This window comes from Brachycentrus maculatus, unplaced genomic scaffold (genome assembly GCF_059751285.1).
Source record: "Brachycentrus maculatus isolate JH-2025_06_01 unplaced genomic scaffold, ASM5975128v1 h1tg000468l, whole genome shotgun sequence".
NCBI classification, from domain to species: domain Eukaryota; kingdom Metazoa; phylum Arthropoda; class Insecta; order Trichoptera; family Brachycentridae; genus Brachycentrus; species Brachycentrus maculatus.
The window spans coordinates 92,544-105,149 of record NW_028281215.1 but is presented as its reverse complement, the minus strand read 5'-3'; the positions used below and the strand labels follow the sequence as shown (position 1 = coordinate 105,149).

General features: G+C 31.1%; 1 pseudogene; it reads left to right on the top strand.

The window, feature by feature from the left end:
• LOC148302284 (toll-like receptor 6 pseudogene) overlaps positions 1 to 12,606 on the top strand; it is a 31,342-nt pseudogene that overhangs the window by 3,868 nt on the left and 14,868 nt on the right.

The following is a 12,606-nucleotide window of genomic DNA, read 5'->3' as shown; positions in this document are numbered from 1 at the left end:
ACGCGTCTCTTCCTGCTCGCGGAATCAAGCACTGTACATTGCCACCTCCAGGTGATAGACTCGATATCGACAATGCGGAATGTTCCACCACTACCAACATTAGAGATTTGGCTCGACCTACCCGTGTTTCGAGAGACCGTACTTATTTCGTTTGACAAAAAAGTGAAATGTTTTTTAATATTATTATTTAGTCATTTTCTCCAGGCTGTGAAATGAAAAAGTACTTTTCGACATATTTATACGTACGGAGATCGTTATTTATTACAATTTTGAATTAAGATTTTCAGTCATCTTAAGCCCTGTAACTGATACATTTTACTGTGGTCCCAGTTGGCATGAGTTTTCAGTTAAGTGGTGATTTTAAATAATTCAATGTAATATATATTTTCAATAATGTATAGATATTTAATAATATAATACATGTACGTCTTCTTAAATTAACTGTCGTTTTTATTTAACTAATAACATAACTGTAATAAATAAGATTTTATTAAACCATATGTATCATTAAAAGTGTGTATTATTTCTTTAAATTTAATTATATATATATATATATATATATATATATATATATATATATATATACACATGTACATATCCCAAGATTATGAGAGCTGCAGCCGGAGACTCTTCGATATGTACTAAACACGATTGTACCATAAATACATAAGTACATATATCTTAAAAAGAGCAGAATTTTCGTGTTTTGAAAAGGGTTTTTGCTTAAAATGCACATTTTAATGTCAGAAGTTAGGTTAATGAAATGTTTTAGTGCTTATGTATTTGAATATTAAATGATTACTAAAGAAAATATGTATTTTAGACATTGATATAGGTACATAATACTAATATTTTAATACTGTGTAGTTAACAATATTTATTAACACTGATGGTATTGCGTTTGTGATAATAGATGAAATAAATGAAAATGGTATTGTATTTTTCTTGCTACTTTAAGGCCATTTTGTAGATTTTTATAGGGATATGATATTATATTGTCATTGGGTTAAAAATTGTTTTCTTTACTCGAGCGTTTTTTCTGGAATATCGTACGGTGCGCAGTGTAGTGATAATATCTGTACCCGACGGATTCTCCAGTTCTTTGGACACGTTGCGCGTGGCAACGAGGATAGCCTGAAACGACTAGTTGTGATCGGAAGCCTGGAGGGAAAGAGAGGGAGAGGAAGATCCCCACACGGTGGACCGATCAAATTAAGGTAGCAGCAGGCACCTCAGTGGTTGGAGCGCTACGTGTAGCGCAGTCAAGGGATAACTGGAGAAGAGTCATTGCTTATGCAAGGGTCACAACCCTCAGCAATGAGGAATAAGACGGAGAAGTAGTGATAATACTTCTTGTTGCCGACGTTTCGGTTTGCATTTTACCGGCAAATATAACTATGAATAATATTCTATTAACTAAAAAATAACATTTGATTTTGCATTGCCAAAAATCGTATTTCTTTTATTAAATTTGCTCTTTGATGTTTCCACAAATTGTGCACAATTGTTATTTTTTTATTTAATCAAACTAATAATAGATAAATTAAATATTTTTATCTCTGGAAAAAAAACATTTCGTCAAATACAGTTTTTACTAGGGAAAACAGGGTTTAATTTAGTTTGAGTTTAAAAGATTACACATACTACTAAATTCTTTATGGAAATTCCGATGCAAATTATAATTATGAAATTAAAAATATAAATATTCAATTTTATGAAGACAAAAATTATATACCGATATGTTATAAAATACTTAAGTCATTCAGGTTATGGTACATCCAAATAATTGGAGACGATAAAACAATTTAGGACTGGTAACGAGACGTTGTTTATCTTGTACTTATAAGTTTATTCGGGATCATAATAATAGGTTTCTTCGACGGAAATTGTTCAATGTAGCCCGGAGCCGTAATTCTGTTGGCGTATCGAGCTACGGGATCTTCTCATTCTTAATAGGTACTTACCTATACGTCATCGGACGTACGTATTCTGGTCACTGGGCACTGTTGTGGTCCCGTGATTAGTGTCCCGGACTCTCAAGTCAGAGTTTCTCGGTTCAAACCCACTCTACCACAATTTGATACCTATTTCTAATAATGAGCCGCTTAGGCTCACGGAAATAGTATGAAATTGAAATATTTGTGTAAATAATAAAAACACAAATATTTCTCTTTTAAAAAAATCACTTATTTAATACTTTGTATTCAATACTTTCTATTATCCGAGAAAAGATAAAGTTTATAAAGTACATTAGGTATTCGATGTTTATCAGGTGATTTTGAAGTATTCGTTACTTTTTTGGGTACCCGGGTAGAAAATCGGTCCATGGAATTTGTTGCTACCTTTATCGTCAATTAGATTATGGAATTTGTTACTTCGTTACTAATTTGCACGGGTTTTAGTAAATAATTCGTCTCACCAATAAAAAAAATCATTATTTTTGCAGAGAAAAATATTTTGATGACCTCTTACGATTTCCAAGTAAATTCTCCCCTACCAAAGTCATTCATTTTATGGGTATTTTGTGTATTTTTATTCAATTTAAAACACACCACATTAAATTAAAGGTATTCTTAGGTTAAAAAATATCCATATTTAAATACGAAGGTAATTTTATTATGGAATCACCTTCACTTGTTAAATATGTATATGTGATTCTTTTTTAAATCTTATATTTTACTGATCACACTATTTTTACACTTTTAGCAAGTTATTTTATCACTTTAATTAACACTTTAAATAATGGATTTTTATTTATTATATTTTGTAAGTTATTACTTTTAAGCGTGCGGTGGTTTAACTTTGTGAGGAATGAAGAGATAAGGCGTAGGACGCAGCAAATTTTGGTCACAACTGTCGTCAAGAAAAGGCGATTCATGCCTCCTGAGAGCCTTAATCGAGCTTGCCTCTTTTACAAGGCATCAGGTTCGCGCCCGGGCGCGCCCGGGACGACCACTGCTGACAATTCGTCGACAGTTCTCGTCAGAACTTCGGGACGCGGATCTAACTTGGGAGGATGCGAGGGAGCTGGCAGCTGACAGAAAAGCCTGGAGACAGTTTGTGGACTCCATATGCTCCACCTAGGGAGCGGATATGGTTTAATTATTTATTTAAAATTAATTTTACAAATAAAAAATATTAGATCGAAAGTTAATAAATATATAAATAAAGTGTGGACTTGTAATGGACAATTTGAACAATAATAGAGAGCAACCCAACCCTCACCCCCAAACCATAACTGTCAAATTGACGTATTTAGGTTGTCTATTGATGATTTTAATTTAATAATTTAATCGTTACTGAAGGTGCCAAAAACTAATCACAAGAGTTCAGAGTCTCGTTGAAAAAATGTTTGTATGAGTAATTATTATATCATTGATAATATTTCAATAAATAATTGGCTTCTTTTTATATTCAAGATTAGTTCGCATTTTTCATTTTAACATGAGCCAAAAAAATATTTATTTGAAGTAATGAAGTTAGTATTTTATGAAATACCTTAATTTATACCTTGTGAAGACCACGAATGCATATTGAATTTGGTGATTCAACTAAGATAACTTTTACTACCATGGGGTGTACGTGTACAGTGAACAGTATGTGGAGAGTAATTCTTGTTACAAACACTGACATAGAAAAATCCCCGATCACCGATTCCCGACTCCGATTCCTGAGCCCATTTTAAAGTACATGAGTACTTATTTTTAAAGCTAATCAATAGCGCTCCGTATAATGTAGTACTCGGGGTTAGCTCGTATAATACAATCCCCGCCGATGGTAATTTAAATATTTATCATGCAGTTTTGATAGTAAGTGCCGCCCTCTGGCGGTGCTCTCAAAGAGATATAAGGGGTTAGGGGAGAAATAATGTTAACGAGAGCCGATACACAAAGGAGTTGGCAAACAATATGCAATAAAGCTAATTAGGTTTAATTTTTGACGGTAATTGGTGGAGCCATTGCGCACGTCTCCCGTGTTTACTATGTAATGCAAACTCGCGTCTAGTGCGATACTCTGTGAATTCTACCTCTACACTCTATACGATACAGTGTAGAGGAGCCTTCTAGGCTCGTCAATTTTAGACAGTATACATGCCGTAAATTTTGAGTCATCTATATAACGCTGCGATGATATAATACCACGAAATTGCAAAACATCTCATTTTAGAGATTAAGATTTTTGGGTATTTTTCAATCGAAATCAGAAAAATTTTCATCGTATCGCGTCATATTATGATACCTTATGGCATATTTGAAAAAAGCCTTAGCGATCAAAGCTTATCTTCTAAAATGATTTTTTTAAAATTCCATTTAATACTTCTGATGGGGGTAAAACACGATTCTTGTCTTATTTTTTTATTTACATTTTACGGTACCAATGCGTAGATATACAATCATTTCCTAACCTCATCATTTTAATGTTATTTTTTCGTTTAACTTATGTAAAAAAAGGCTACTAATTTTCAAACAAATATTTAAGGTAAATATATAACAAATATACAAACCTTGATTTGTATTAATAGTCGATTATTGGTTGTTTAAAAGATATTTCTCTTACCAGTTAGATCACCATTTTACATTTATTCTATCCAAGTAGTTTAATCTTAACATTCCGACAACAATTGAGAAAAGAAATGTGTTTAAAAGTCTCATCCATTTCTAAATATTCAAACAAACAATATTAATAAGCTCTCAAAATAAATTTGAAATGCAGTAGGTATGTTTTTTGAACCATGTTGATGGTAAAATTTAACATACAAATGTTCTTATTTTTCCGTTTTCTAATTTAAGTCTAGCAATGTTATATGTATCTTTAATACAGAACTGTTACAATTTTTATCAGCTCCTACGAGAGTAAAAATATATTATATATGTTAACTTTACGAAAAACTAAAATTGATTAAAGCTCATCCTAGAATTGATTTATTAATCCTTTAAAAATATGTTCTCAAATACTACAAATTCCACTGAAATTAAAATACCGAATAAGAATTGGTTTCCACAAGGCTCCTTATGTAAAAATGAGATTTATTTTTAGTTTTATATAAGGCCTTTTTGAAGGTTTTAAGATTTTCTATATATGTAAAAGAAGGGAATTTCAAACGATTTACTTGGTTTATATTTATTTATTTACTTAATTTAGAAATTATTTTATTATTTCTGCAATTAACTTCTCCGATTCATTATACTACTTACCGTAAAAGCCGACGAGAAGTATACAGAACGAGTCTATCATACTCAATTATATCATACTATTCATTACCTTACAAAAAATACTTAATGTATTAAGTGCTTAATTTGCATGTTGACATTTTATGGTCACATAACATAAGATAATCATACCCAAATACAAATGCACATAAATAAAGGGTTTTTGCTTAATAAAAGGTTTCACAATCAAACATACATAGATGACGTTGTGAACTCATATGTAATGTGCCATGAGATTAATTATATATTTTAAGTATTGTGGTCGTCAATCATGGGTAGAATGGTGAATGTTGCACGTGTGTAAAGTGATCACTTAATCAGCTAACGACAGGTCATGAGCCCTGTAAATACCTAGATATCTATATTATTCTTCATCTATATTGAGATGTCAAAAAATGTGTATTACATAAGTGATTCCAATTGTAAATTTTCAGATAAATTTCAGTTGTAATAGAAACGCTTAATTTTGATTCTATTGTATTAGTTATCCTAAAGTTTACTCGTATGTACATACCTACTTAAGCTTAATTCACTTTGTGATAAATGAAAAACCATATTTACGGTTTAAAATCATATTTATGTTTCCACACATTTGTGTAAAACCAAAACTAATCACTCCTGAACATACATACATTCTTACTCGGCCCAGAGGGAAATCTAATTCAAGACCACATGCGTGCAATCAAACTTTTAAAATATACAATATTACAATGGCGAATAAATTATTTTAAAAACAAAATACGTATAAAACCTAACTAATTTGAAGTAGATTTGCTTTCTTAGCGACAATGCAGGGCTTGGAGCATGTGTTCGAGACCGAATAATTATTACTCAAAGACAAATTGACATTTCCGTCGGAAAGGAGGGGTGGCGCGTTTCGTCCGCGGGGAACGCAATGCTGCGCATCCCAGTTTCTTGACATGTTGTGTACCTACCTAGCCATAACTTACGTCTTTTTTGTAACAATTTTGTATCCAATCCAGATGATGTGTCGGTTCCTAGACAAATATGCTTCTGTTTGCAAACATTCTTAACTTTAGATTACCGAACACCAAATACACGTGATGAAGATTAGGTAACTAATTTTTTGTATGCATTCGGAAATATGTGGGATTTTCTCACATCTGGCTTTGATCATTTTAAAAATATTTTTGTACCGAATACTGTATTTCGTACAAAGCCCAAATTCCAATTAACAATAAAAATATATATACATTTATGTTGTTTCAGATCTGTAAAATTAATTGTGTTTTTTTGAAAGTGAGGAACTATAAATTAAAAAATATCAAGGAACCGATGTCGCACTTCAAGCAAATTTCACGCATTTTCAAGTAAAAATAAATAAAACAAATAAATCGCGAGTACAAAGATCATAGGCAATATGGGAAATAAGTACCCAGAACACCAGGCACTATAGTTTTGACTTAGTATAGTTACTCGGCATTCGCCAGAGGCAACTTCTAATCGAAAAAAGGCGGCTGATGAATGATCAGAGTATAAAAAAATCCGATGTTTCTTCTCGCACTGGTACCTGCCGACAGCGTTTGATAAATTATGTTTGTTAAATCATTAGTTTTAACTAGTTGACGACCCAATTTGGGATCACTCGTGAAACTTATTTAAATATTTTGGGCGTAGAATTAATCAAACAAATTACTTCCACTTAATAATCTTTCAGCTGATCAGAGACGGGCAGCTCACAGATGCTAGTTACACAAAAGTACCCGTAACATCTCTTCAGGTTATTACCTATAATACCTATTTACGTTTGCATGGTACAAAATACAAAAATCAGTCAATTCTGTTATTTAAAGTGCACGAATAGATGGTAGCGTAGCTAACCAAACACAAAATATTGTGAAGTAGAAAATACTTAATATAATCAAGTTATTATAACGAGTAAAGGAGAACGGGCCTATTCGTTTTTTTAAATAATACACACCATATACGTACACACACAATTTATTCAACGCCATTTTCGTTAAATACTTACTCAAGGGCGATTCCCTAAAATAATTAAATAAATCGATTAATTCGTTAAAATTGAGAATAAATGAAATTTTTAACATTAATATAATGAGAATATTCACCCTACTTTAAATCATATATAAACTTTTTTTTTTTATTTAAACTAACCAACTATCATAAAGAGGGAAGCAGAGGTAATATACAATAATTGCAAAACTACGTATTTTTTCAAAACGGTTTTCGCTTTTTTATATTTACACAACTTCTCATATATGTACGTACATTGATTGTTCTAACTTTTAAATTCTCCGGTTTTGGGTGTGGTTTATTAAACTTTATAAATAAAGTTACTAATATTTTAGTTCCTTTAAAGAATTATAAACATACCTGTGTAATTATAAACATAATTATAAGAAAAAAAATATCCAAAATACCCCATCCTTGTATTCGCTGTAAATATTTTAATCAGAAATACATAAGTAAAAGCGTTTAAAAAGAAAGTAGGGGAGTACCTCGAACGCTCTACCTACATACTACGTCAACTGGACTACGGCCGCTAGGGGAGCTCTTTGGCCGAGTACGGATGCAAATGTGCCGGAGACTGCAGACCTCTGGAGGGGAATAGAAGAAGCTTGGACTCTTAAAATTAAAATTTGTTTCTCGGTCCCTTAGGAACATGGGATTTCCAGTTTAAATCGTGCAATTTTAATCTTTGAAACAGTGCAATTTTTTTACTTTTCATTTAAACCGTCATTATTTTATATTAAAATGCCAAAAAAGCGTGATTTGAGTGAAACTGAGCGGTCTCAAATAATTTTATTGAATATTTAATGTGCGTGCGTGTGTGCGTGTATATATATATATATATATATATATATATATATATATATATATATATATATATATATAAATATATATATATATATATATATATTATATATATATATTATATATATATATATATATATATATATATATATATATATATATATATATATATATATATATATATATATATATATATATATTATATTTATATAAAACAAATCATAAATACTGAAGGTACGTGACGCCCAGTGCTACTGATATTCAAATACGATTTTTCAGCAAAAATAAATAAGTGCTTCAGTAAATAGCTATTACTATTAGGAAAAATGTGGCTATCCACGCAGGTACTAGGCTAATAAGTTGCGCTATAATCATCCAGAGAGGGAAGCGGTGTGAGTTTATTTGCTCGTACACCCGCTGCTTCGTGACGTAAACGATTTAATTTAGATCGTTTTAATGATATTTTATGATTTTCACGAGGGCCGGGAATCAAAGTTCACCCTTGGCCAGGTGTAAAGATCTTAACTTCTTTTAATCAACAAACCGGCTTTCTGTGTTCATAATATTTATCCACAATTAAACCCTTGCGTTAACACTTATTCTTATTATGAAAAAAAAGAGAGAAATATTATCGAAAATATTTCACACTGTAGCACAAAACACGCTTCCACTTGCTAATACAAATTCACAAGCGGGTTTCAAAATGCCAAAGCCATTAGGAGTAAAGCTCAGAAGTTAAGTCGAAATTATCTGCACCACAGAATTGCATCAGTAACATTCGTATTACGATAATTTCCTGAACAGATTGATACCACCATCTCTCTCGATTGAGGTTAGTACCTAATCGATGAGTTTCCCAAATCTATCTACATAGTGCCTTTTCATTCGATCCTCGGTCTGTTTAACATATACCCGATATCCTAGTACGTACGGTGGAACCATGTTTCTACAGCCTCTACATATCTTTTAATAAGTTGTAAATAAAATTAAAACAATGATTGTTTACATAGACTAGGGTAGTTACTCTTCTGTTAGTTGATTTTCACCCCTAATTATATTAATGATATAATTATAAGGAAATGGTAAATCAGGAGTCGAACAAAATGTCATTCGAAAAATTGAATTAGTAGCTAACAAAATAAAAAGTGATTTGAGATTGAATTAATCCGGTTGATTTTGGGGAGTCGCGATGTTTCGCTTCACACATCTCATTTCCGCATCAGGGGCAGGTCCCTTCTCCCCCACCCTCTGCCTTTGTCCATTTACAGATGAAATTTATCATTGTTAGGGAAGATTTACATTCTCGGGAGCTGAAGTCGAGAGAGCTTATCTGATCTGGAAAGGTGAAAGATTCAATGTCGGTAATTGATTACCGGTGACTCGAGGGACATCACCACTCGCACATCGTACAAAGAAGCAGATGAGCCGATAGCAGGTAGGAGCTTGGACACGGATATTAGGCACCACAGCAACCCGCTTCGTTGGGAAGGCGTGATCCGGACAGTAATGGTAATAAATTATTAAAAAGGGTTCAATCGATGAGTATTGATGATTCTTAGCAGTTAGAATTTATAAGGAGAATTCCGTCACCAGGATGCTATGTTAAATTTACAATGAAAGAGGCATAAACCAAGAAAGAGGGAAAACATCAATAAAATTGAAGTTACGTAATGTGTTACGTAAAGTAACTCCTCTTCTAAACAATGATTGGTTTCCTTTTCTACAATATTTTTAATTAAAAATGTTTCAGACTATTTAGTCGATTTATTTTATACCTATTTTAATTTAGCTGAACAAGGTGTTCTCAAAAACAATGTAACTTATTAAAATCTATAAGCATATAATTTTTACTTTAAGTATATTTTCTAGCACTATGTATAATATAATACATAGTTGTGTGTTGTATATAAAATAAATACAAAATACTTTATTCTGTAAAATAAATAGCGAAAATTCTAAAATTAATACATTAATTATTTTATCAATAAATAAAATAGACGCAGTGTGAACAATTAGAAATAAATAAAATATATTTATTTTCATACAATACAAATATGATGTTGTTTTTGTATTGCAAAATTGCATAATGGTGGTTTCAATAAAGACAGGTCTCGTGTATCTGAATTATTTAGAAATGAATCCAACAAAATGTCGTCCCATATTTTTAGATGATGTAGAAAGTAACCCTTTCTTATTAGCATTGTTATCCTTATCTCCACTTCTGCTGCTAAAAGGTTCTATTGAGTTCAGCATTTCTCCCTAAACCCTAGTCCCAAACTCTGTTTTGATAAAGGATATAAATAATCAAATTTATTTAGAGTACCTACTTTTATCCGTGTTTTTTTTTATTCATTAAAACTATTATTTTTCCGATCGCCATAAAATGAAATTCATTTGAAATAAAAAAAAAACAGTTGTTTGAATTATTATTGATATTACATAGTTTGTTAGTTAGATATCGTACATATTCGTAGTGAACTGCCTCCCGAGAGAGGTTAATGTTTACCACCAAGGATTACCTACTAATCCTAGATTTTTCTCCCACTACGTCTACGTATCTTAATTAATGTAATTATTTTATTTCACTTTTACGTATATACATATATTCTAATTGATAGAAATAAAAGTTTATATTAAGATTGTATTAAAATTTCACAGTAAAATAAAAAAAATATATTGGACCTTGATGTTACAAGTGAATGATGATCAAGATATTGATTAAGTGGAAATAGGAAACAGAGAGCTTAAGGCAACATTAATTTATTTAAAAAATATATTCATTATATGAGACGTAGGTGCAGCTAACCTTGCGCCCTTGAGGTAGTATTCTAAGAAAAAAATCCAAAGCTATAATTATAATTACTAACCTTATATTACAAATCAATCAGGATTGGTTGTTTTCTCGAAGAGATTTGAAATCCCACAGTGAGTCTAACAATATTTTTTATTATTAATCACGCCGCTTCCCTGCAGGGGTAGGCAGAGAGAATAGAACGCCACACCACTTTGTCTTTGCAAACATTCCTCGCCTCTTCCACGTTCATGCATCTCCTCATAAACACTCGCATATATATACATATATTTATATGAGCTCTAAAATATTGATGTCATCTTGAAAAAAAAAAACATATTTCCAACAAAATTATTATTTAAAAAATTTCAAGTCCCAAATATAGAATCCATTTATAAAAAAACCGCAGTTTTTCAAATACTAAAGGGTGACAACTATTTAAATTTAACAAAGAATTTATCATCGAGATTATCAAACGATTTTTCTATTCCAAAATGCAACACCAAGCAATTTCAGCAAAACTTCAAATATTTGGCAATCAAACATTTCAATAAACTCCCTAAAGAAATAAAAAAAATAGATGATATAAAAATCCTCAAGAAAAAAATTAAAGCTCTATACATTTAAATCTTTAAAAAAATATATTAAAAAAACTATTATATCTTTTATTATATAACATTAAACCACGAGTGTAAGTCCCTTTCCAAGCACAAGAGCACAGACTCTTTTATGGAGAGGCACAGCGAATCGAAATATAAAAGTTCTACATATGTATAAATGATTCAAATGTTATTATGTTATAAATAAAAATGTAAATATATTAAATGAATAAAAAAAAAAAAAAAAAAAAATGTTATAAATACACGTACGTACTACAATACACACCAATGTATATTGGTATTTTTCAAATCACAATAAATACAATAAAAAATAATATCTCGCATAATATTTATTTAATATGTAATTTATGCCTTAGTTCATAGTTCCAGAAAATTAAATATTAAAAATAACATGTGGTTATTTCATTCTAATCTTTACTTTAAAATATCTACACACATTATACCACGAAAGCTCTAGCTGGTGGGAGAGAAATTGGAGACGAAGCAAAGAAATCATGATTAACCGCAGATGTCAGCGAGGTGACATAAAATATGTTTCCACTTTGTTGCCCATTAAAAGAAACACAATTTTCAGTTTGGGTCGGGTTTTGTCACTTCGCAGAGGTGGGAGATTAAAGATGCGCTCCGAAATAGGCAGATGCTGAAACGGATGCTGCTACCGCAGAATGCATATTTCAATTAGTAAAATTAAAACAGATTTGTCAATTCTTAATAATAAATAAACGTTAAAAGATGCTGATTCAGCGTCTTTTTCTAAGCCACTTTTTTTAAAGAAAACTGCACTAAATAACTTATATTTTATTGTAAATACAATAAGTATCTTTAATCCCATTTCACCATCAAATAAAGATAGCTCGTTATTGATCGAAATACATAGCCTATTCAGCTTCCAGTAAAATAAGGCAGCACACCTGCAATGATAATTATAATACAAATGGTTAAAAGCTCCATAAATATATTTCATTATATTTTGTCGACGTACTGAACCAAAAAAATTACACTCAAAATCCCCTCGATATATTTGAAATACATTTTTAAGAAGATAATGATAATCGGTCCTGAAGTTCACCGAAAGGCTGGCGGCACCTTCGAACATTGTTGATTTGTATTATATTGATAAGGAGCATATCTTTCTCGTATACTTATTAGTGAGATCTATCAAGTACTTGTGGTGATTCTCAAAATGAAA